The 27,626-nt window shown below is 35.8% G+C and overlaps 1 protein-coding gene across 1 annotated transcript in view; it reads left to right on the top strand.

Moving 5' to 3' along the window:
* Nucleotides 1-25,235, top strand: part of bcl2l11 (BCL2 like 11) — a 102,862-nt gene extending 77,627 nt beyond the window's left edge. Inside the window, exon 5 of the transcript XR_009815798.1 lies at nucleotides 25,163-25,235. The gene's annotated coding sequence lies outside the window, so the exon portion shown is untranslated. The remainder of the gene's footprint in view (nucleotides 1-25,162) is intronic.
* The last annotated feature ends 2,391 nt before the right edge of the window (nucleotides 25,236-27,626 follow it).

Genomic DNA, 27,626 nt, shown 5'->3' with positions numbered 1-27,626 from the left:
GTGAGTTCATACCAAAGACTATAAAAATGGGACCCATTACCTCCCTGCTTGGCACTCAGCATCAATGGTTGGAATTGGGGGTTAAATCACAATGCTCACTGCTCCCCTCACCTCCCAGTGGGTGATCAAGGGTTATAGGTCAAATGCAGAGAATAATCTCACCACACCTAGTGTGTGTGTGACAATCATTGGTACTTTAACTTTAACTTATATATGTGTAATTGTATGAACAATATATTTGACTCCTAGTATGTCGGGTGTGGCGCCCAGGGAACAAGGTACCACCGGCCCCATGCAGCCAGGCCGGCCAGCGACAGGAACCCCAGCCCACCCCCGGGCCCACCGTGCTAAGAAGAAACTTCTCTATGACTTTAACTCCAATGTTGTTGTTTAATATTGTCAATACTGCCACAAGTGGTGGAAAAGTGTATTACAACTGAGTACTGCTGCGGCCCAGTTTTTTGGCGTTTTTTTGGGCTAAGAAACACTGAACAAAACATCAACACTATTAGATTTGTGTGTGACAAAGAAAATGTATGTAATATATAATTCAACACATTATTGTATTTAAAAAAAAAAAAATTTTTAGAATATGCAGGTAAAAAACAAGCAGAGGACCAAAACATCTCTCGTGCGCTTTGGACATGGACTGGACTTTAAAGCGATTTTTATCGCTAAAAATCATTAAAGTATGAGAAGGACAAGTATTAGTGCACTTAATGATTTGAACTAGATAAGCAATGACCAACAATCTCTTCATCTTCAAAAAAATAAATGCTCCTCTCCTGCAAGATGAACGTCATGAGGGCGCTTTGTCCTCGAAAGGTTCTTGAAGTCTCTTTGTTTGTTTTGCTCTCGACTTGAGTGAACTTCTGAGCAAACAAAGTCATGTTTCTTTTATTGCACCAGCGGGGGGGCTCTAAAGTGTTGCCCGCGGCTCTTTTTTCCCCCCGTTGTAAAAAACCTCAAAACAACAAAAAAGGTGAGAAAATACAGTGGTGCCTCAACTTAAGAGTGCCCTGACTTAAGAGTGTTTTGAGATAAGAGCTGTGGCTAAGCTAACTAATGTGCTTTAAGTTGCAAGCAAAGAGTTTAGCGACAAATTGCCTTAGACCGTGCCGAGAAGAAGAAGTGGGTGATATTCATTGAATTAAAGAAATAAATGATCAAAACCATGAGTACAGCAGGTGTGTCAAGCATGTTTTCATCGAGGGCCACATTGCATGCTTGTAATAGTGAATAATGTATGAACATAAATGTTCGCCTCATATTACATACATTTCATGTAACTTCTGGACTATAAACCGCTACTTTTTTCCTACGCTTTGAACTCTGCGGATTATAAAACGGTGCGGCTAATTTGTGTTTTTTTCTTTGCTTTCGGCCATTATGCATATAGTTTTCATCAAACACATGAAAAAGACATTTAAATGCTGTTAGTGTTTGCGCCACGGCGCCATCTTTAGAACGGGTTTGCTCCCTGCAGGTGCTGCTGAGTGAACGCCTACAGTGTTTCCTGCCGTTTAAAGCTTTGAAACGGAAGTACTGTCTTTACTTTTCGTTTTTACTTGCATGGGTTCTTTATCCATCACCCCAAGCAATGTTTGTAAGTTTTACAATATAACTAAAACTATTTATACTTACTAAACCATCCCATGTGTGATGTGTTTCCATGCATATTTATACGTGCCATTGTAATGTAATCACGCTAGCGTCGTTGGCATTAGCTAATATGCTAACATGTTTACGAATGTCTGTGTTAGTATTATTAATGGCCTTCTTTTTCCGTTGTTTCAGTTACACAAATTCCTCAGTAAATTCACCAAAACGTCACCGTGGAGTTATTGAGCCTGTTTCGCTGATTGGAGAGCTAGCTTCCGCAGCTTGCGGGTCCATGACGATGACTTCTGTTTTGTCTGATCAGCCGTTTTACTGCCATGTGACAGGCACCTTTTGGAAATTAGGGTATGTAACTAAACATTTACAAAATATTTCTGTATAAATAACTCCGGTGCGTATGATTAATGGAAAAATCTATATTTTTTTATGAAAAATTTTGTGGTATAAATTTACTACGTAAGCTGTAAAAACTATATATATATTTTTTTACATTTTACTGCAATATACTGACACTTAAATGGTGTGTTATTGTTTGTGCTATGTTGCAAAAAGGATGGTATGCCAAAGAATCACTTAATTAAAGTACAGTGTTTTGTTTTCCTATATATTAAACATTTCAAACTTTGTATAATGTCACATTAGCCAAAATGTTGAATATACTTGTTAGATAAAATCGCTGCCCTGTTTTTAATGATTACTTAGGCCTACTAAGCTACTGTATTTTAATGTTGGTCATTATGGTGGTACTTATTTTTTCTGGGGTGGTACTTGACGAACAAAGTTTGAGAACCACTGCTGTAAATTGAATGTAGTACAGTACAACTGTTTTTATGGTAAAGTTCATGATTTTTTGCCGTAAAATCTGCAGTTGTTTTTATAGTGTATTACAGTAAATTGGAAAAGTTGTTTTTATGGTAAAAAACTGGTAGCTGACTCACAGGAATTTTACCGTAAAATGTATTGTCATTTTTACAGTGTTCAATTTGATATATACCTTGTTTTGAAATCATAGGTCAAGCAGATATTTAAGAATGTATTTTAACAAAAAATGTTTTGGAATGTATAACAATATTTTGTTGCATTGTTAGATAACAAAAAAGTTTAAAAGACATGCAATTGCATGCAGTTAAAATGCAACAAATACATTTTGTAGGAAAAGATAAAGTACTTTATTGACACATATTATTTCCAGGGGTTTGCGGGCCACATCAAAATGATGAGTCGGACCAGATCTGGCCCCTGGGCCTTGTGTTAAACACCTGTGGTGCACAATGCCGTTGGACTGAACACTGCAGTGGGTAGATAACGCCAGCCAAAAATGTCAAAAATAATACTTTAACGGTGGACATTCATCTATGAAAATATACAAACCCTGTTTCCATATGAGTTGGGAAATTGTGTTAGATGTAAATATAAACTGAATACAATGATTTGCAAATCATTTTCAACCCATATTCAGTTGAATATGCTACAAAGACAACATATTTGATGTTCAAACTGATTAACATTTTTTTTTTGTGCAAATAATAATTAACTTTAGAATTTGATGCCAGCAACACGTGACAAAGAAGTTGGGAAAGGTGGCAATAAATACTGATAAAATTCAGGAATGCTCATCAAACACTTATTTGGAACATCCCACAGGTGAACAGGCTAATTGGGAACAGGTGGGTGCCATGATTGGGTATAAAAGTAGATTCCATGAAATGCTCAGTCATTCACAAACAAGGATGGGGCGAGGGTCACCACTTTGTCAACAAATGCGTGAGCAAATTGTTGAACAGTTTAAGAAAAACCTTTCTCAACCAGCTATTGCAAGGAATTTAGGGATTTCACCATCTACGGTCCGTAATATCATCAAAGGGTTCAGAGAATCTGGAGAAATCACTGCACGTAAGCAGCTAAGCCCGTGACCTTCGATCCCTCAGGCTGTACTGCATCAACAAGCGACATCAGTGTGTAAAGGATATCACCACATGGGCTCAGGAACACTTCAGAAACCCACTGTCGGTAACTACAGTTGGTCGCTACATCTGTAAGTGCAAGTTAAAACTCTCCTATGCAAGGCGAAAACCGTTTATCAACAACACCCAGAAACGCTGTCTGCTTCGCTGGGCCTGAGCTCATCTAAGATGGACTGATACAAAGTGGAAAAGTGTTCTGTGGTCTGAAAAGTCCACATTTCAAATTGTTTTTGGAAACTGGACGTCATGTCCTCTGGACCAAAGAGGAAAAGAACCATCCGGATTGTTATAGGCGCAAAGTTGAAAAGCCAGCATCTGTGATGGTATGAGGGTGTATTAGTGCCCAAGACATGGGTAACTTACACATCTGTGAAGGCGCCATTAATGCTGAAAGGTACATACAGGTTTTGGAGCAACATATGTTGCCATCTAAGCAACGTTACCATGGACGCCCCTGCTTATTTCAGCAAGACAATGCCAAGCCACGTGTTACATCAACGTGGCTTCATAGTAAAAGAGTGTGGGTACTAGACTGGCCTGCCTGTAGTCCAGACCTGTCTCCCATTGAAAATGTGTGGCGCATTATGAAGCCTAAAATACCACAACGGAGACCCCCGGACTGTTGAACAACTTAAGCTGTACATCAAGCAAGAATGGGAAAGAATTCCACCTGAGAAGCTTAAAAAATGTGTCTCCTCAGTTCCCAAATGTTTACTGAGTGTTGTTAAAAGGAAAGGCCATGTAACACAGTGGTGAACATTCCCTTTCCCAACTACTTTGGCACGTGTTGCAGCCATGAAATTCTAAGTTAATTATTATTTGTTTGTCGTTTGAACATCAAATATCTTGTCTTTGTAGTGCATTCAATTGAATATGGGTTGAAAAGGATTTGCAAATCATTGTATTCCGTTTATATTTACATCTAACACAATTTCACAACTCATATGGAAACGGGGTTTGTAGAGAAGCCGCACTTCTCTTTGGAGGACACTACTTGTCATAAAGTAAAAGTTGAAAGACACTAAAGGGAACATTGTTTTTATATTGGATGTTTAAAAATGTTCACTTTAAAGACACTCAAAATGTACGTCAAAAAAAGAATTGCTTAAAAAACAGTGCACAATTGTTTTCACTGAAAAAGTGTATGTTTGTAGTAATAAATATGATTACAACATTTGAGCATTATGTTTGCCTTCAATTACAGTAAGTAATTATTGACACTTCCTTTTACACACTATAACATTTTTAAGCCTTTTTTGATGGGGGGAAATGTACCACAAAAATATCATCTCGTGAGATTTGATACCGTGACATCCCTTCTCTAAAGTATATCTAAAATGACTTCCTATAGTATCGTTAGTGCAGATAGTGTACATGTTTACCGATGTGACTCAGCTGTGTGCTTCTCTTCACTCGCTCTGTTCTACAGCGGCACACGCCCCGATAAGACAGCTCAGAATTCGTCTTCCTTCAGGCGCTCGTTCACTTCTGCTAATTGCTCAAAAGGAGAGACGGGCAGAGCTTTATAGGCAGACAAATATAACTTCTCACCTTTGACACAATGACACACACACGCACACAAAGACACGCCCTCACACACACAAACACACACACCATTTATGTCTTCCGCCAGCCTACCGGTATTTTCATGAACACAAGTTTAACTGCTTGTGTGCGTGCAAACATGCCGGCTTTGGGGAAAAAAACTTGACTGCTACAGTATTGTCCTGCGTTAAAGAGTATAAATGACATTATGAAGGGATTTTCTTATTGTAACAGAAGGTATTTTTATTTATTTGTTTTTTTTAATGTAGACGTGTTATTTTTCTCTGAACAAAAATGATAATTTCAAATTCAAAGCTATGCATAATGTCTCTCCGTCATATCTCTCTGACCTGCTCCATGTCGCCACGCCCTCACGTTCCCTAAGATCCTCTTCATCCATCCATCTCACTGTTCCCTTATTTAAAACTGTCCACCGTGGGTGCCCGAGCTTTCAGCCGCTCAGCCCCTCATCTTTGGAACTCATTACCACCAGATCTTCATAACTTAGACTCAATATCCCTCTTCAAATCAAGACTCAAAACACACCTATTCCTGACTGCTTATTCATTATAAATCTTATCGATCTTTGTTGTTGTTGTTGTTGTTTTTATCTAATTGATTTTATTGTTTTGATTTTGCACGGTGTCCTTGAGTGCCCAGAAAGGCGCCTTATAAGTGAAATGTATTATTATTATTAGAGATGTCCGATAATGGCTTTTTTTGCCGATATCCGATATCCCGATATTGTCCAACCGATACCGATATATACAGTCGTGCAGTTAACACATTATTATGCCTAATTTTGTTGTGATGCCCCGCTGGATGCATTAAACAATGTAACAAGGTTTTCCAAAATAAATCAACTCAAGTTATGGAAAAAAATGCCAACATGGCACTGCCATATTTATTATTGAAGTCACAAAGTGCATTATTTTTTTTTTTAACATGCCTCAAAACAGCAGCTTGGAATTTGGGACATGCTCTCCCTGAGAGAGCATGAGGAGGTTGAGGTGGGCGGGGTTGGGGGGGTGTATATTGTAGCATCCCGGAAAAGTTAGTGCTGCAAGGGTTTCTGGGTATTTGTTCTGTTGTGTTTATGTTGTGTTACGGTGCGGATGTTCTCCCGAAATGTCTTTGGTGTGGGTTCACAGTGTGGCGCATATTTGTAACAGTGTTAAAGTTGTTTATACGGCCACCCTCAGTGTGACCTGTATGGCTGTTGATCAAGTATGAATTGCATTCACTTGTGTGTGTGAAAAGCCGTAGATATCATGTAATTGCGCCGGCACGCCAAGGCAGTGCCTTTAAGGTTTATTGGCGCTCTGTACTTCTCCCTACGTCCTTGTACCACTCCGTACAGCGGCGTTTTAAAAAGTCATACATTTTACTTTTTGAAACCGATACCGATAATTTCCGATATTACATTTTAAAGCATTTAACGGCCGATAATATCGGCACTCCGATATCGGTCATCTCTAATTATTATTATTATAATGCAATTTTAAAAAAAAGACTTATACATAACATTTTTGGAATAGGACTGCGCATTATCAGAGTGTTATTATACTTCTATAATCTGCAAAGATACATGAATGAAAGTCGAAATAAAATATCACAAGAATGGCCAACATTTTTTTCAAGAAACTTCAAAACATTCCCTTGTCAGTGAATCCTAAATTGAACATGCACTAGTTTTCCCGACAAAACAATAATTTCAATATCGTAACAAATCTAATACAGAGCAACCTCGATTCATGAGCGCCTCTATTTGTGACCTTTTCAGGTTTGCGAACATTCACATGGCGACAAATATGCCATGTCTTCAATGTTCCCTCTAATTTGCCATGTGTGTGTGTGAGCAAATGCACAAACTCCCTGAGCATTCAGTGGAGCACACGTGAGCAACATCAGCATCACACCTGTCCCAAACCTGACATCATAACAATTTAAATGTTTTATTATAATAATTAAATGACAGTGGTCATTTTCATGAGATTATTTTCTGATATATGTGATTTGGCCCTCTTACAATGAAAATAACAACAACAACAAAAAGTATTTCATGTATTGTACAAACCCCAAAACCAGTGAAGTTGGCACGTTGTGTAACTCGTAAATAAAAACAGAATACAATGATTTGCAAATCCTTTTCAACCTATATTCAATTGGAATAGACTGCAAAGACAAGATACTTAACGTTCAAACTGGAAAACGTTGTTATTTTTTGCAAATATTGGCTCATTTGGAATTTGATGCCTGCAACATGTTTCAAAAAAGCTGGCACAAGTGGCAAAAAAGACTGAGAAAGTTGAGGAATGCTCATCAAACACTTATTCGAAACATCCCACAGGTGAACAGGCTAATTGGGAACAGGTGGGTGCCATGATTGGGTATAAAAGCAGCTTCATTCACAAATAAGGATGGGGCGAGGGTCACCACTTTGTGAACAAATGCGTGAGCAAATTGTCGAACAGTTTAAGAACAACATTTCTCAACCAACTATTGCAAGGAATTTAGGGATTTCAATATCTACGGTCCGTTATATCATCAAAAGGTTCAGAGAATCTGGAGAAATCACGGCACGTAAGCAGCAAGGCTGAAAACCAACATTGAATGCCCTTGACCTTCGATCCCTCAGGCGGTACTGCATTAAAAACCGACATCAGTGTGTAAAGGATATGACCACATGGGATCAGGAACACTTCAGAAAACCCCAGTCAGTAACTACAGTTTGTCACTACATCTGTAAGTGCAAGTTAAAACTCTACTATGCAAAGCGAAATACATTTATCAACAACACCCAGAAACGCCGCCGGCTTCGCTGGGCCCGAGCTCATCTAAGATGGACTGATGCAAAGTGGAAAAGTGTTGTGTGGTCTGACGAGTCCACATTACAAATTGTTTTTGGAAACCGTGGACATCGTGTCCTCCGGAACAAAGAGGAAAAGAATCATCTGGATTGTTATAGGCGCAAAATTGAAAAGCCAGCATCTGTGATGGTATGGGGGTGTATTAGTGCCCAAGGCATCGGTAACTTACACATCTGTGAAGGCATCATTAATGCTGAAAGGTACATTCAGGTTTTGGAGCATCAAATGTTGCCATCCAAGCAACGTTATCATGGACGCCCCTGCTTATTTCAGCAAGACAATGCCAAGCCTCGTGTTACAACAGCGTGGCTTCATTTGATATACATATATATATACACACGCATAAATATACACATATATATATATATATATATATACATACATGTATATAGTGTGAATGTTGTCTGTGTTGGCCCTGTGATGAGGTGGCGACTTGTCCAGGGTGTACCCCGCCTTCCACCCGAATGCAGCTGAGATAGACTCCAGCACCCCCCGCGACCTCAAAAGGGACAAGCGGTAGAAAATGGATGGATGGATGGATGCTATATACACATTCTCACACACACACACACACACACACACACACACACACACACACACACACACACACATACATATATATATATATATATATATATATATATATATATATATATATATATATATATATATATATATATATATATATATATAAATAAATAAATACAGCATGTATATTTATACACACACACATATATATATATATACACACACACGCATATACACACACACACACACACACACACACACATACATACATACATACATACATACATACATACATACATACATATATATATATATATATATATATATATATATGGGTGTGTGTATATATATACACACACACATACACATATATATATATATATATATATATATACATATGTGTATATATACACACACACACACACACACACAAATACATAAATACATACATACATACATACATACATACATACATACATACATACATATATATATATATATATATATATATATATATATATATATACGCACACACATATATATATATATACACACACATACAGTATATATATACACACACATATACATATATATGTGTATGTATATATGTATGTGTATGTATATATATATATATATGTATATACAGTCGTGGTCAAAAGTTTACATACACTTGTAAAGAACATAATGTCATGGCTGTCTTGAGTTTCCAATACTTTCTACAACTCTTATTTTTTTGTGATAGAGTGATTGGAGCACATACTTGTTGGTCACAAAAAACATTCATGAAGTTTGGTTATTTTATGAATTTATTATGGGTCTACTGAATAATTTGGAGTGTATCGTCTATCAGCACGAGTCAAACGTTTTGGGACACTTTTGCATCCCATTGAGCGAGCGACAGTCTCCGAACCGTTCGTTATATGCGGAGCCTTACTTTGCAATGTTAAAAAAAAGAAAAACATGTAAATCAAATGTGAAAAAGCACAAAGAAAAATATAATGAAAATGATCAATTGTGGAATTTTCCGCATGATGGATGAAAGAAAAGTGCCTTTTTGTGCATTTATATCAGCAGATGTTCACATGAAAGCTGGTCTCAGTGGTTATTTTTTGAAAGTGCATCAAACACGGAACTGCGTGTGCGTGCGTGTTATTGCAACATCCATCACGACTTTAGTGTGCATTGCTCAAACCAACCGGAAAGAGAGTGTTTGGACATAAAACCTCAACACCTGGACCGCCACAACCACAAAATGAAGCCTCCTGCAGGTGTTTTTTTTCCACCCATTCGGTGTAAGAAAGACCACTGGCTGACCTTTCAAACTTCCAGGATTACCGCTTCCTTCCTTTCATGATGCGAGCACATGGCACCCCGCTGGGACGCGACTGAAAAGAAGCGGAGCAGCTGCATGGATGTCACCCACGGTCACGGCTCGCCGCCGCTTGTCCCGTCCCATGATGATGAAGTCGTGAGGCTGACTCAGCAACATCAGCTGCAACACAGAGAGAAAAACATGGTGGAGATGCTTCAAAGACAAAGTGACAATTCATCACAACTGTGGGATAATAACATCAGAACCACAAGACCCTAACCCTGTTCGGAGCAGAAATATAACAATAATAATCATAAAAATAGATATTCTGATAAATGCGGCTGTGGTTAAATGTGAATGTTTTTCTGTGAACCGATAATAGATGTTTTGATAGAATTGACCCAATAAAAGGACTTTGGAAACATGCACATCCGAATATCTAAATTAAATATAAATATTTGTACATCATTTATAAGAATATATGTACACAAATATATAGTATAAATATGTAATTAAATGACGACTTGTCTGTGACCCACTAGTTGACATATATTAGTACAGTGTATAATGTCATTCTTTAAATGTCCTAAAATGTAAAACTATTTTTTTTAAATTTAATTTAATTCATTTTTTTTTAAAAGGCAAATATTTTCTATATTTCTTTAGGTTCATAGAAAAACTAATTAAAAAATGTAGAGATGTACATACTTTATAAATCATAAAGTATATCAATTAGAGATGTCCGATAATATCGGCAAAATGTAATATCGGAAATTATTGGTATAGTTTTTTTATTATCGGTATCGTTTTTTTTTTTTTTAATTAAATCAACATAAAAAACACAGGATACACTTACACTTACAACCCAAAAAACCTCCCTCCCCCATTTACACTCATTCACACAAAAGGGTTGTTTCTTTCTGTTATTAATATTCTGGTTCCTACATTATATATCAATATATATCAATACAGTCTGCAAGGGATACAGTCCGTAAGCACACATGATTGTGCGTACTGCTGGTCCACTAATAGTACTAACCTTTAACAGTTAATTTTACAAATTTTCATTAATTACTAGTTTCTATGTAACTGTTTTTATATTGTTTTACTTTCTTTTTTATTCAAGAAAATGTTTTTAATTAATTTATCTTATTTTTTTTTTTATTTTTTTTAAAAGGACCTTATCTTCACCATACCTGGTTGCCCAAATTAGGCATAATAATGTGTTAATTCCACGACTGCACATATCGGTATCGGTTGATATCGGTATCAGTAATTAAGAGTTAGACAATATCGGAATATCGGATTTTGGCAAAAAGCCATTATTGGACATCCCTAATATCAATACTTGTTTATGTTTTTAAAATGGAAATTATAAAAATTTAAAATAGCAAATATGTGTCAGTATTTTCTTTGTTTTTGATCAATAACGACACTCAACATTCTCAAAATGTTGTACTAATTATTCTCAAAATATTTACCTTTTTTCATTCAATAACCTTTTTTCAAAATATGACAATAAAGTAAATAGTAATAATAAAGTCAATAAAGTAAAGGCCATTATCTAATTTTTTGTTTAATTATTTCTTTAAAAGGCAATTATATATATATATATATATATATATATATATATATATATATATATATATATATATATATATATATATATATATATGGAATTTTCTGAAGTTTAAATTTTGTGTAAAAAAAGAATATGATAGAAGTATAATGCAAAGTGTATTAGTTTTATGCAAAAAGAAAAGAAAAGGAAAATGGTATATTTTTTGTATACATTTTTGATTATTAAATAACTACATTTAAATTTCTCCACGTTCTGTTAAAAAAAATCTACAGTTTAAAATATGTGCTTTTTATTATAAAACCTCATTCAATAAGTTAACAACTTTGCTGAACTGAATTGCAAAGAGTTAGATTTTTTATGAGTTGAAATTTTTTTTTAACATTTTTAAATTTTAAGTTATCAAAAAAGAAAACATTGAAAAAAAAGAAGAAGAAAAAGGAAGTGTCGTTAAAAAAAGAAAAAGAAAAAAAATCACATTTGGGTGTATACACTTTTCAATGGAAGGCCAGCATTCAGTCAATCATTTGACATTTAATGCAAAGTGTATTTGTTTTATGCAACCAAAAAAAAAAGGAACATTTTTATATATTTTTTGTACACATTATTGATTAATTAAAAACTACATTTAAATGTCTCCATGTTCTGTTAAAAAAATCTACAGTTGAAGATATGTGCTTTTTATTATAAAACCTAATTCAATAAGTTAACAACTTTGCTAAACGTAAATTGCAAAGAGTTGGATTTTTTATGAGTTGAAAAATGGCAAAAAAAAAAAAAAATTAAAAAAAAGTTTACTTTTTTTTTTAAAACATAAAAAAAAAAAAGTTTCTTTAAAAAAAAAATAAATAAATAAACCTCACATTTGGAAGTAGACACTTTTCAATGGAAGGCCAGCATTCAGTCAATCATTTGACAACTTTGCTCTAGACATAAATTGCAGAGGATATTATTTTGTTTTTATAATTTTAAAAAATAAATACAAAAATTTAGTTATTTTCTGTATTTTTTTATAAAAAACTTTTTTTAAATTATTTCTTAAAGTTAGATAAAAGAAAAATGTATATATATATATATATATATATATATATATATATATATATATATATATATAACTGTACAAGACAGCCAGCATTCATTCAATGCTTACTAAAACTGGCTAACCAATTGTAGCTAATGAGAAAAATTAAATACACGCAAAGATCAAACGGTGCTTGTGAAAGTGCACAGCTTTCCTTATATTATGTTTCGCTCATGAAGAAAGGCCCATCAAGCGCTTTCACTATGATACAGCTTACTTTCACAACCACAATAACTGTGAAATTACGACCTTATCATCCTGCAAAGGCAGTATTGTTTACTCCATAGCATCTCATTAAGATTAGCGCAGGTGGACTTCGACTTAGACTTAGACAAACTTTATTTATCCACAAGGGAAATTGTTCCACACAGTAGCTCAGTTTCAAAGGCTGGAAAGGGTATGGATGGAAAGGATAATGCAGGTATTAAGTAGACTAAAAATGTATCATAGTAGCAATATAAAATATAACATATGTAATATTTACATAGTATATATACTGATATATTATTATATTATATAATATATTATTGACTACTGGTCAAGGTGGATTTATTCAGGAAAAGAAAGTGTTAAACTGTAAACCTTCTGCCACAACATGTGTAAAGAGAGGCAAAAAAAGGGAAAGAAAAAGGCAAGCGATGACATAATGTGGGTGGGGTTTAGGCCATCTTGTGAGTCTCTGCGTCATTGTGGGCAAAATTGTTTTTGATCTTTTGATCCTTCCTGTTATGACACTCAGCACGAAGCTCCTGTTAATGAACGCGTTTAAGCATTATTAGGGTCATTTACAGCGGCTTTAACAACTATTTGAGAGTCAACACAATAGTATTGTGTTATACTGTATATAGCAGGGATGCCCAGAGTAGGGCCCGCGGGCCAAATTTGGCCCGTTGTGTCATTTTGTTTGACCCGCCAAATAATAGTAATACCTATTCATACTGACCTCTTTCAAGCTGCACAATCCATATGGCATGTCCGCAAAGTAAAAAAGTCAGTAGATTTTCCTCTAAAAGCAGCTCAGTTGGCAGTAATTGATGGTAAAATAATCAGTGGAACCATTTTTCCCATTAATGCATTGTAAAAAGAGGGAATTTAGATTTTACGGGAAAAAAATAGCAGCTCCGTTGCCAAACGTTTGCAGTAAAAATAACAGTGGTACAGTTTTTATAATTCATATTAATGCACTGTTAAAAAATTTGGCCATAGAGTTTACGGTAAAAATTGGTAGCTCAGTCAACAGGATTTTAACGTAAAAACGGCAGTGGTACTTTTTTAAATTTATTTATAGTAATGCAAGGTAAAAAGAAATTGGCTATAAATTTTACGGTAAAAATTGGCAGCTCAGTCACCAGAATTTTAATGTAAAAACAACAGTGGTACTTTTTTTTAAACTTATAGTAATGCAAAGTAAAAAAATGGCAATGGATTTTACAGAAACATTTGGCAGCTCAGTCAACAGAATTTTAACAATAAAACAACAGTGGTACTTTTATTTTTATTTTTAGTAATGCACTGTAAAAAAAATGGCCACAGATTTTACAGTAAAAATTGGCAGCTCAGTTAACAGCATTAGTTTTTATTTATTTATTTATTTTATTTAAATAAATAAAATAAAAACAACATTGGTACTTTTTAATTTATAGTAATGTAAATTTAAAAAATGGCCATAGTTTTTACCATAAAAATTGGCAGCTCAGTCAACAGGATGTTAACGTAAAAACGGCAGTGGTACTTTTTAAAATGTATTTATAGTAATGCAAGGTAAAAAAAAATGGCCATAAATTTTACGGTAAAAAATGGCAGCTCAGTCACCAGAATTTTAATGTAAAAACAACAGTGGTACTTTTTTAAAACTTATAGTAATGCAAAGTAAAAAAATGGCAATAGATTTTACAGAAACATTTGGCAGCTCAGTCAACAGAATTTTAACGTAAAAACAACAGTGGTACTTTTTTTTCATTTATAGTAATGCACTGTAAAAAAAATGGCCATAGATTTTACAGTAAAAATTGGCAGCTCAGTCAACAGAATTATTATTATTATTTTTTTAAATTTAATTTAAAAAAAAAAATCAAAATAATTTTAACGTAAAAACAACATTAGTACTTTTTAATTTATAGTAATGTAAATTAAAAAATGGCCATAGTTTTTACCATAAAAATTGGCAGCTCAGTCAACAGGATGTTAACGTAAAAATGGCAGTGGTACTTTTTAAAATGTATTTATAGTAATGCAAGGTAAAAAAAAATGGCCATAAATTTTACGGTAAAAATTGTCAGCTCAGTCACCAGAATTTTAATGTAAAAACAACAGTGGTACTTTTTTAAAACTTATAGTAATGCAAAGTAAAGAAAATGGCAATAGATTTCACGGAAACATTTGGCAGCTCAGTCAACAGAATTTTAACGTAAAAACAACAGTGGTACTTTTTTTTTTCATTTATAGTAATGCACTATAAAAAAAATGGCCATAGATTTTACAGTAAAAATTGGCAGCTCAATCAACAGAATTATTGTTATTATTTTATTTTTATTTTATTTGTATATTTTTTTTTCAACAGAATTTTTACGTAAAAACAACATTGGTACTTTTTAATTTATAGTAATGTAAATAAAAATAATGGCCATTGTTTTTACGGTAAAAATTGGCAGCTCAGTCAACAGAATTTTAACGTGAAAACCACAGTGGTACTTTAAAAAAAAATTATTTATAGTAATGCACTGTAAAAAAATGGCCATAGATTTTACAGTAAAAATTGGCAGCTCAGTCACCAGAATTTTAACGTAAAAAACGACAATGATACTTTTTTTTGTTTTTACTTATGGTAATGCGAAGTAAAAAAAATGGCAATAGATTTTACGGTAAAAATTGGCAGCTCAGTCAACAGAATTTTAACATAAAAACAACAGTGGTAATTAAAAAAAAAAAAGTATAGTAATGCACTGTAAAATAATGGTCATAGATTTTACAGTAAAAGTTGACCGCTCAGTCAACAGAATTTTAACATAAAAACAATAGTGGTATTTTTTTACATATTTATAATAAGGTAAATAAATAAAAATGGCCATAGATTTTACGGTAAAAATTGGCAGCTCAGTCACCAGAATTTTAACGTAAAAACAACAGCGGTACTTTTTTTTTTAACTTATAGTAATGCAAAGTAAAAAAATGGCAATAGATTTTACGGTAAAAATTGGCAGCTCAGTCAACAGAATTTTTACGTAAAAACTATAGTGGTACTTTTTTTTTTTTTTTTTTAATTTATAGTAATGTAAATTTGAAAAAATGGCCATAGATTTCACAGTAAAAAACTAGCAGCTCAGTCAACAGAATTTTAACATAAAAACAACAGTGGTAGCTTTTTTAAAATTTATAGTAATGCACTGTAAAAAATGGCCATAGATTTTACAGTAAAAATTGGCAGCTCAGTCAACAGAATTTTAACGTAAAAACAACAGTGGTACTTTTTTTTTTTTAATTTATAGTAATGCACTGTAAAAAATGGCTATACATTTTACAGTAAAAATCGGCCGCTCAGTCAACAGAATTTTTATGTAAAAACAACAGTGGCACTTTTTAATTTATTTATAGTAATGCACTGTAAAAAAAAAAAAATGGCCATAGATTTTACAGTAAAAATTGGCAGCTCAGTCAACAGAATTTTAACGTAAAAACTATAGTGGTATTTTTATTTTTATTTTAATTTATAGTAATGTCAATTTGAAAAAATGGCCATAGATTTCACAGTAAAAAACTAGCAGCTCAGTCAACAGAATTTTAACATAAAAACAACAGTGGTAGCTTTTTTAAAATGTATAGTAATGCACTGTAAAAAATGGCCATAGATTTTACAGTAAAAATTGGCCGCTCAGTCAACAGAATTTTAACGTAAAAACAACAGTGGTACTTTTAAAAAAAATGTATAGTAATGCACTGTAAAAAAAAATGGCTATATATTTTACAGTAAAAATCAGCCGCTCAGTCAACAGAATTTTAACATAAAAACGACAGTGGTCCTTTTTTATTTATTTATAGTAATGCACTGTAAAAAAATGGCCATAGATTTTACAGTAAAAAACTAGCAGCTCAGTCAACAGAATAGTAGCGTCAAACAAAGGTACAGTTTTTCAATTTGCAGTAATTTGGTGTTAAAACATTGTACATTTTTTTTGCAAAATGTTGGTGATTTAGCTGCAATTTTTTTTAAATTGTAAAATCTATAGTGGGTTTTTTTTTTACAGGCTCCTTGCATTGAAATTGCTGACCATTTATCTCTTCTGCTGCATCACTATTTTTTTTTTTTTTTTTTTTTTTTTATTGGGCCCCCACACGACAGATTAGAAGACACAACAAGATGTTTTGTTGATATTTCCTCTGAAGTTGTATCAAACTAGCCTCTAAAACAAAATATAACTGAATCCCTCCACGACAAACAACACCATCTACTTTTAGCACAAGTATCTTTTAATAACGTTTTTTTTCGGGGGGTTTTACGCAACCTAAAAAAACAGGTCGGGACAGATGAAAGTTGCGTCCTTACATGGCCTTAATAAAAACTAAGAATTAATTGTGTACAGCGTAGCACAATGGACAATTTATCATAAAATATATACATTTGGCCCATGATAGAGGTTTGAATACAATCGTGATGTTGTGATAACGCATGCTGATGACATATTCTCTGGCTCCGTGTACACAGGACACCAAATCAGATTTTTTTGCCCTCGAGTGACACAGATCGGATATTTAAATGCTCCAAAGTGGTTCAAATCTGATGTTTTTGCACCAGATTCGGGCCTAAAGAGGAGGTAGTACGATTCCAATTTGAATCCAGTCTTTTCTAATGTGACTGCAGTCTAAATGGCAATATGTACATTACACACACACACACACACACACACACACACACACACACACACACACACACACACACACACACACACACACACACACACACACACACACACACACACACACACACACACACACACACACACACGTAGTTATTACCTTCTTGAGACCTCCAAAAATGCCTCCCTCTTTAGGACCACCCTTTCTAGATATATAAAGATTTGTATTCACAACATTACTATGCAAATATAAAAAAGCTTGTTGTGAAAAATGAGTTGGAATTTCACAAGAAAAAGGTCACATTTTCACAGGAAAAACTTTGAATTTTGGCAGTATTATATTAAAAGTCGTAATTTTACTCAAAGCAAATCCAAATTTTACCGGAAAAACTGAACATTTGTGCAATGTTATGACAAAAGTTGGAATTTTACTCAATAACAGTCGCAATTTTACAAGAAAAGCTTAAAATGTTGTCAATTTTATGAAAAGAGTCGTAATTTTAATTGACAAAAGTCATAATTTTATAAGAAAACTTAAACATTTTGGCAATATTATATATAATAATCGGAATTTTACTTGGCAAAATTATGACAAAAGTCATAATTTTACAAAAAACTAATTTCACTATTTTACAAAGACAACAAAGAAATTGTCAATATTGTGATAAGTTAGAATTTTGTATGACAAATGTCACCATTTTGCATTAAAAACTAATAATTTTACATAAAAAAAGTAATAATTTTACGAGAAAATATTGCAATATTACAGAAAAAAAAAGAATATAAGAAATTGTTCCCAATTTTATAAGAACAAAGTTGACACATTGTGAGAAAAAGACTGCTTTTAGTTAATTATTTTTTTGTTTGTAATTTGTAAATTTGTAAATAATTAAATAATTAACTAAAAGCAGTCTTTTTCTCACAATGTGTCAACTTTGTTCTTATAAAATTGGGAACAATTTCTTATATTCTTTTTTTTCTGTAATATTGCAATATTTTCTTGTAAAATATTTACAAGTTTTTCTTTATTATTTACTTCAAGTTATTACAGTATGTCTCTATATACATATTTATTTGATGTTTTTTTTTTAAATTAATTTTGGCCAAAGGGTCGCATTTCAATGTCTTACACACACATGTTATTACATATGTTGGCCATAGTGGGCACTTCAAATGTTTACACACACTTGTTATTTCATATGTTGACCAGAGGGGGAGTACTTCAATTTTTTATACACACTTGTTATTTCATATGTTGACCAGAGGGAGAGCACTTTTAAAACCGACACACAGTCAATTTGAAAAATCCCTCCGTTTTGGGACCACCCTCATTTTGATAGATTTCACCACCAGATCTCAATTTTTTGTTTTTTGTAATGTGCTTAAGGCCGATGACAAAGGAGTCACGGGCCGCTCTTTGGGCAACCCAGCTGTAGAAGCTAACTGTTGATGGCCACTATAGTCTTAGTACCGTAGTGTGTTTGTTCATCCTATGGTCACATATGGGACGCGGGTTGTCTTTCGTCAGCACCGGAAGTCGTAAAATCAACTGTTCACCTGGCGGGTTTTTTGGGGGATGAAGCTGCCATCTGGTTTTATCAAATATTGCTGCCTTTGCACCTGCCAATGTTTGCTTTTGTATGCACATTAAATCAACAAAAAATCCTGACTTTGGAGCAATGTTCACGGACTCTAGTACACTGGTTCTTAACCTGGGTTCGATCGAACCCTAGGGGTTCGGTGAGTCGGCCTCAGGGGTTCGACGGAGCCTCCGCCGCGGAGGTCAAGACACACCCGACTCACCGTGTAAATAAAAACTTCTCTCTATCGGCGTATTATGGATACCCCCAAACAATGTTCCCTCTAATTTTCCATATGCTTGAGCAAACGCAAAAACTCCTTGAGCATTCAGTGGAGCACATGTGAGCGACGTCAGACATGCACATGCACTGTGGCCACACCAGCCGCACACCAGTCCCAAACCTGACTAAATAACAAGTTAAATGTTTTATTATTATAATCAAATAACAGCAGTCATTTCCGTGAGATTATTTTCTAATATAAGTGTTTTGGCCCACTTACAATGACAATAACAAAAAATATTGTTTTTCATGAGCTGTGTACTAGGCGGGGGGTCCTGCTTTGGAAATAATTTGTACCCCTTTCAGATATCGCATTTAGATCCCACTAAAACATTCACATGTTGCACAATGAGATGTAAACATGGGATCGATCATGTGTACATTCCTGTAACTTTCTGTTTGTAAAATATATCTTTATTAGTATTTCTTTAATATAATAACATCATTTCATGATTAATATTTACAAATTAAGAAAAAACATTTTATTTTTCACTAAAGAAGGGTTCGGTGAATGCACATATGAAACTGGTGGGGTTCGGTACCTCCAACAAGGTTAAGAACCACTGCTCTAGTATTTGGCTCTCTATTAGATGCAATAGTTTTCTGTATTGGGACCATGATTTCGGTCCTAACTTGTTTACCAGTCCTCATATGGAAGGTACTTTTCCTTGTTGATGTCTTCCTTATAAAAATTTGTATCATTCACTGATCTGGAATATTTTAAGTATCAGTATCAGCATTGGCAAGACCGATAGTGACCCTGTAACTACTTGGTATTGGATTGATAGCCAAATTTGTGGTATTGCCCAAAACTAATGTTAAGTATGAAACAACAGAAGAATAATTGTTTATTATATTTGAACAAATATGTAGCTAGAACCACGTTACAGCAGAAAGCAAGCCGATATTAACAGTAAATTAGCAAGTAGATGAATGAAATGTTAGCCAAATTAGCCTTTGTAACCGGTTTAAACATTTTTCTATTGTCATTTATTTGCCCAATAATATATAGTAATATATATTGATATCGCATGAGGCTGCAATATGTATCATAATATAGATTGTAGGCCATATCGTCCATCCCTATCATGCATAAAAACAGGGGAACATTATCACAATTTCAGAATGGTTAAAACCATTAAAAATCAGTTACCAGTGGCTTATTATATTTTTCGAAGTTTTTTTCAAAATTGTACCCATCACGCAATATCCCTAAAAAAAGCTTCAAAGTGCCTGATTTTAACCATCGTTATATACACCCGTCCATTTTCCTGTGACGTCACATAGTGAAGCCAACACAAACAAACATGGCGGAAAGAACAGCAAGCTATAGCGACATTAGCTCGGATTCAGACACGGATTTTAGCGGCTTAAGCGATTCAACAGATTACGCATGTATTGAAACGGATGGTTGTAGTGTGGAGGCAGGTAGCGAAAACGAAATTGAAGAAGAAACTGAAGCTATTGAGCCATATCGGTTTGAACCGTATGCAAGCGAAACCGACGAAAACGACACGACAGCCGGCGACACGGGAGAAACGAGGACGAATTCGGCTATCGCCTTCTAACCAACGATTGGTATGTGTTTGTTTGGCATTAAAGGAAACTAACAACTATGAACTAGGTTTACAGCATATGAAATACATTTGGCAACAACATGCACTTTGAGAGTGCAGACAGCCCAATTTTCATCAATTAATATATTCTGTAGACATACCCTCATCCGCGCTCTTTTCCTGAAAGCTGATCTGTCCAGTTTTGGAGTTGATGTCAGCAGGCCAGGGAAGCTAGGGTCGATATTCTTCTTTTGATCATCTTCGGTGGCTTAAGGGACGGTGTGAGCCAAGACATCCAGGGGGTTTAGCTCGCTCGTCTGCGGGAACAAACTGCCGCCATTGCTTGCCGTGCTACCGAGGTCCTTTGTCCCTGAATTGCTCACACACTCCGGCAGATTCAATCGGGGTCTGGCGGCAGATTTCTTTGACTTTATCGTTGGAAATGCATCTGCTTTGAGTGTCGCAGGATATCCACACATTCTTGCCATCTCTGTCGTAGCATAGCTTTCGTCAGTAAAGTGTGCGGAACAAACGTCCAATTTCTTGCCACTTTCGCATATTTGGGCCACTGGTGCAACTTGAATCCGTCCCTGTTCGTGTTGTTACACCCTCCGACAACACACCGACGAGGCATGATGTCTGCAAGGTACGGAAAACAGTCGAAAAAACGGAAAATAACAGAGCTGATTTGACTCGGTGTTTGAGAAAATGGCGGATTGCTCCGAGAGCGAATATTAGAAAGGCGTTTAATTCGCCAAAATTCACCCATTTAGAGTTCGGAAATCGGTTAAAAAAATATATGGTCTTTTTTCTGCAACATCAAGGTATATATTGACACTTACATAGGTCTGGTGATAATGTTCCCCTTTAATCAAGTATTTTATTGGCAGGAAAAAGAATCAACACAATTTTTAAGCAACTGTTTAACTGTGTTACAGCAGATATAAGTGCACTCTGATTTATGTTTATGAATGTGTTTGTTACATTATCCACTGGTCAGCGCCGTGTTATTAATCGCAATACTCCTGCAGATTTATTAAAAATGTGTACTTCATACACTACTCTCAGCAGGTTTGGAGCAAACAAATGACGTGACTTCAGGCAAGACATTAAAAAAGAAAATGACTTTCTGTGGATAAAATTGCCTGTGTCAACATATTAATCATGCAAGCAAGTAATTAACTGCGATTAATCAAAATTCCAAAGTGCGATTACTTTGATTTAAGAAAGTCGTCGTTTGACGGCTGCTCGTTTTCACATACGTAAATGTATGATTGTGGTTGTCGTTTTCAGCGTGTACGACTGCAAAGCATCACACAGACAGTTTTCGACACAATTATGGATCAATCCCCGCCCAGATCATTTTCATTTTAAACTACTTATACAATAATTTGTCAATTTCCATCTGGCAACCCTGCTCAGTGTAGTTGTTGTATTATTCTCTCTCTGGACTCCTATTCATCGACTTGTTCATATCTGGTTACGCAGTTATAGATACCCTTCTGTTTTAAGTGTACTAAGTAGGGGTGTCCCGGTCCGATATTGATATCGGTCCGATATCAGCAAAAAAATAAAAAATAAAGTATCAGATTATATCGATTTGCTTCTAAAATCTCCTATACAAACCATTCTGCAGTGCGTTTACTTTTTGTATTTAATTAAAAAAGGTAAACATGGTAGGCTATGGGCTACTAGGAGCTAGCAGTTACACAACAGCTAAGCACAAAATAGCACACAAGCTAGACATGTGTACAAACCCCATTTCCATATGAGTTGGGAAATTGTGTTAGATGTAAATATAAACGGAATACAATGATTTGCGAATCATTTTCAACCCATATTCAGTTGAATATGCAACAAAGACAACATATTTGATGTTCAAACTGATAAACTTTTTTTTTTTTGCACTTAATCATTAACTTTAGAATTTGATGCCAGCAACACGTGACAAAGAAGTTGGGAAAGGTGGCAATAAATACTGATAAAGTTGAGGAATGCTCATCAAACACTTATCTGGAACATCCCACAGGTGAACAGGCAAATTGGGAACAGGTGGGTGCTATGATTGGGTATAAAAGTAGATTCCATGAAATGCTCAGTTATTCACAAACAAGGATGGGGCGAGGGTCACCACTTTGTCAACAAATGCGTGAGCAAATTGTTGAACAGTTTAAGAAAAACCTTCCTCAACCAGCTATTGCAAGGAATTTAGGGATTTCACCATCTACAGTCCGTAATATCATCAAAGGGTTCAGAGAATCTGGAGAAATCACTGCACGTATGCAGCTAAGCCCGTGACCTTCGATCCCTCAGGCTGTACTGCATCAACAAGCGACATCAGTGTGTAAAGGAAATCACCACATAGGCTCAGGAACACTTCAGAAACCCACTGTCAGTAACTACATTTGGTCGCTACATCTGTAAGTGCAAGTTAAAACTCTCCTATGCAAGGCGAAAACAGTTTATCAACAACACCCAGAATCACCGTCGGCTTCGCTGGGCCTGAGCTCATCTAAGATGGACTGATACAAAGTGGAAAAGTGTTCTGTGGTCTGACGAGTCCACATTTCCAATTGTTTTTGGAAAGTGTGGACGTCGTGTCCTCCGGACCAAAGAGGAAAAGAACCATCCGGATTGTTATAGGCGCAAAGTTGAAAAGCCAGCATCTGTGATGGTATGGAGGTGTATTAATGCCCAAGACATGGGTAACTTACACATCTGTGAAGGCGCCATTAATGCTGAAAGGGAAATACAGGTTTTGGAGCAACATATGTTGCCATCCAAGCAACGTTACCATGGACGCACGCCCCTGCTTATTTCAGTAAGACAATGCCAAGCTACGTGTTACATCAACGTGGCTTCATAGTAAAAGGGTGCGGGTACTAGACTGGCCTGCCTGTAGTCCAGACCTGTCTCCCATTGAAAATGTGTGGCGCATTATGAAGCCTAAAATACCACAACGGAGACCCCCGGACTGTTGAACAACTTAAGCTGTACATCAAGCAAGAATGGGAAAGAATTCCACCTGAGAAGCTTAAAAAATGTGTCTCCTCGGTTCCCAAATGTTTACTGAGTGTTGTTAAAAGGAAAGGCCATGTAACACAGTGGTGAACATGCCCTTTCCCAAAAAAAAAAAATAAAGTTTATGAGTTTGAACATCAAATATCTTGTCTTTGTAGTGCATTCAATTGAATATGGGTTGAAAAGGATTTCCAAATCATTGTATTCCGTTTATATTTACATCTAACACCATTTCCCAACTCATATGGAAACGGGGTTTGTATTTAAGGTGAGTATGAATTGTTTTAGCTATATTGTAAAACTCAAAAATGTTGCTTGGAGCGATGAATGAAAAATCCATACGAGTAGAAACGCTATGGACGGCTAGAAGATTGAATGGCACTTGTACTTCTGGTTGAAAGTTTTAAAATAGCAGGAAATACTAAAGACATTCAAGCCGCAGATGTGAGCAAACCATTCTCGCCGCTTGTGTTTAATAAAAACTATTTGTTGAACACAAAACAATATGTACGATAGCAAAGAAAAATCCTTAAATTAGATGCACTGTTTTATAGATTGCAGGGTTAATGGAAAAAGGTAGCGGCTTGTAGTCCGGAATTAGGGGATGTATGATTCATGCTGATATTGTATCGGATCCATATCGATCAATACTGAAGGCTCTAAAATCGGTATGGTATCGGAAGTGAAAGTATCGGGACAGCTGTAGTTGTGCTACCTAACATATAAGCAAGCTTAGCAATTAGCATGGCTTCTTGTCAGTTAGTGGCATGTTTAGCTATTCCTCCAGTGATAATGCTACTTGAAAGAAATTTAGATTTGAGGCGAGGATTGGTAACTTAGAAGCGGCCCCGCACTGTGGATGAACAGATTGAGCCGCACTCGTTAGCCCTCACTCAAGACACCTTCGTTGCAGCTTTGCGGGACGCGGCGAGACAACATAATTATCATCACAATAGGCCGATATAATTCAAAGATTGTAGGGCAAATGTATGTCAGACAACCCTTTGGTCAACTGTGCCCAATATGTTGTCGCTATTCATCTTCTATCGACATACGTCACGTGCTTCGCCATATAAAGCGTGCACGTTGATGAAAGATGGAGCAAGAAGTGTAAAGAGATAAATGTCTTCCATTTAAACATCCACGCCGCGGCCGGCCATCCGTCAGCCCGGTCGCCGCCGTTAATCACGCCGCCGATTAATAAAGTGGCGCGTCGGGCAGCACTTTGAGCTGAAGTGACAAAGCTGAGGGCGTCGAGGCGCTGCAGCAACTGGAAGTCTTTCACGTACAGGACAGGGCGATGATGAAAAGACTGGATGAATAATTCACCCCATGGCCGAGTCCTGATGGATGACTTGTGCTTTGTCTTCTCAGCAAGATGAAGAGGATGCATGTTTGGACCACAACAGAACAAACTGTGCCAGGTTTGGTCTTTTCCTAATACAGCCTAAATATACTTAATATTCAAACTGGAATGTCATTCAGCTAAGACAAATTATGATCATATGCCATTTTTATGCTCGCTGCTATGGAAGTTTTGAATGGTTTGTCCAACCAAGAGTGTCAAACTGTGCTTTAAATTTGCACGCCACGTCAATGTGGCCCCCCATGTCATTTTATGTGGACCCCCATGTCATTTTATGTGACCCCCCATGTCATTTTAAGTGACCCCCCCACATCATTTGATGTGGTCCTGCCGACTATTTTATGTGGCCCCCCCCCACGTCATTTTAAGTGACCCCCCCACATCATTTGATGTGGTCCTGCCGACTATTTTATGTGACACCCCCCCCCACATCATTTGATGTGGTCCTGCCGACTATTTTATGTGGCCCCCCCACGTCATTTGATGTGATCCTGACGACTATTTTATGTGGGCCTCTACGTCATTTTATGTTGTCTGCTGCATCATTTAATGTGGCCCACTACGTCATTTAATGTGGCCGGTTCTGACGACTATTTTATGTGGTCCACTACGTCATTTTATGTTGTCTGCTGCATCATTTTATGTGGCCCCCCCACATCATTTGATGTGATCCTGACGACTATTTTACGTGGCCCACTACGTCATTTTATGTTGCTGCATCATTTAAAGTGGCCCACTACGTCATTTAATGTGGCCCGCCGCATCATTTTATGCGGTCCTCACGACTATTTTACGTGGCCCACTACGTCATTTTATGTTGTCTGCTGCATCATTTTATGTGGCCCACTACGTCATTTAATTCGGCCCGCTGCATCATTTTATGCGGTCCTGACGACTATTTTATGTGGCCCACTACGTCATTTTATGTTGTCCGCTGCATCATTTTACGTGGCCCACTACGTCATTTAATGTGACCGGTTCTGACGACTATTTTATGTGGCCCACTACGTCATTTTATGTTGTGTGCTGCATCATTTTAAGTGGCCCACTACGTCATTTAATGTGGCCCGCCGTATGATTTTATGCGGTCCTGACGACTATTTTATGTGGCCCACTACGTAATTTTATGTTGTCTGCTGCATCATTATATGTGCCCCCCCACGTCATTTGATGTGATCCTGAAGACTATTTTATGTGGCCCACTTCGTCATTTTATGTTGTCTGCTGCATCATTTATCGGCATCCCTACTAATTACTGTTATTATTCATTATCAATAGTGTTATTTCTATTGGTATCTGTATTGTTCCATTGGTAGGGTAATAATGTTCATAGTCATTTCTGTGTTATTATTATCTACTTCACTAACTGCTTATTTGCTATCATTTTCATAACATATTTGTTACTCTGTCTTCCTCTGTCTTCTTTGTTTTCTTTGTTTTCTTCTTTCTATCCCCTCCGGCGCCAGTCCAATAAATCCATTTAATAAAGTCAAACACAAATATCAAGTATCCAACACTTGTCTTTTCTATATGAACATCTACATCACCAATATGATTTGCCTGAGTGGCTGGACAGAAAAAAAAGGCGTCAGAGAGTAACCTGACACTTTACTTGCCATGAAGACAAACGAGCGACTTTGCTCCTCTTGATGAACCACTCCTCATTGGTCTTTAGTGCGCACTTTGATGGATGCCAGGTTTTTCCTCATCGTGATTAAGTGGAAGACTATTTTTAACGCCACCTGTGTAAATAGGCGACATATAAAGGGGAAACTTGAGCAAGTGGCGTTTACTTAGATAACATTTTTTTCAATCTTTGGACCCGAGCTCTGCCGAAAAACGTTATCAGCCTCGGCTCGAGTAAAAAAAACATCTTATTCAACACTTAATCAGCTTGCGTCTGAGTAGACACTGAATCATCCCTCTGCCTGGGGTGATGATACGGAATTTGACTTGAGTCAACCATATATTTGTTCTGAATTTAGGGCGTTTTTTTTCTGACAACGAAGCAGAAAACTGACTTGGTTGTAAGGGTTTGGCTTTAGAAACCACATTGTAGATAAATGTTAGCAGATTATCAATCAAAGTCGTTTTTAAAGACCCTTTATTTTGAGGTAGGATCTTTTTCTTTCTTTCTTTCTTTAGTTTATTTGGAACATGAACACACTTACATCATAATACATCACACAATTTCATATCATTTCATTTTACATCATGCCCGAAAAGGAGTAGGAAGAAGCAAAGCTTATTTAATCCTGCCCCTTTCCCACTTCAAAGCGTTTACAAATATATAGAATCATTTACTGACCTTTTTATATAATAAAGTAACATCTATGAATTAGTATACAACAGTTTTGTAATATGTAATTAATGAATTAATTCAGTCATTATTAACATACTGAGATGAAGAATATCTTATTTTCAATAAGGTTGGAAGTATTTCTCATAATTCTTCTTTGTACTCTGTAAGCA

This window comes from Nerophis lumbriciformis, linkage group LG02, assembly GCF_033978685.3.
Source record: "Nerophis lumbriciformis linkage group LG02, RoL_Nlum_v2.1, whole genome shotgun sequence".
NCBI classification, from domain to species: domain Eukaryota; kingdom Metazoa; phylum Chordata; class Actinopteri; order Syngnathiformes; family Syngnathidae; genus Nerophis; species Nerophis lumbriciformis.
The sequence above is the reverse complement of the archived record's forward strand: the minus strand, read 5'-3'. Positions and strand labels throughout refer to the sequence as shown.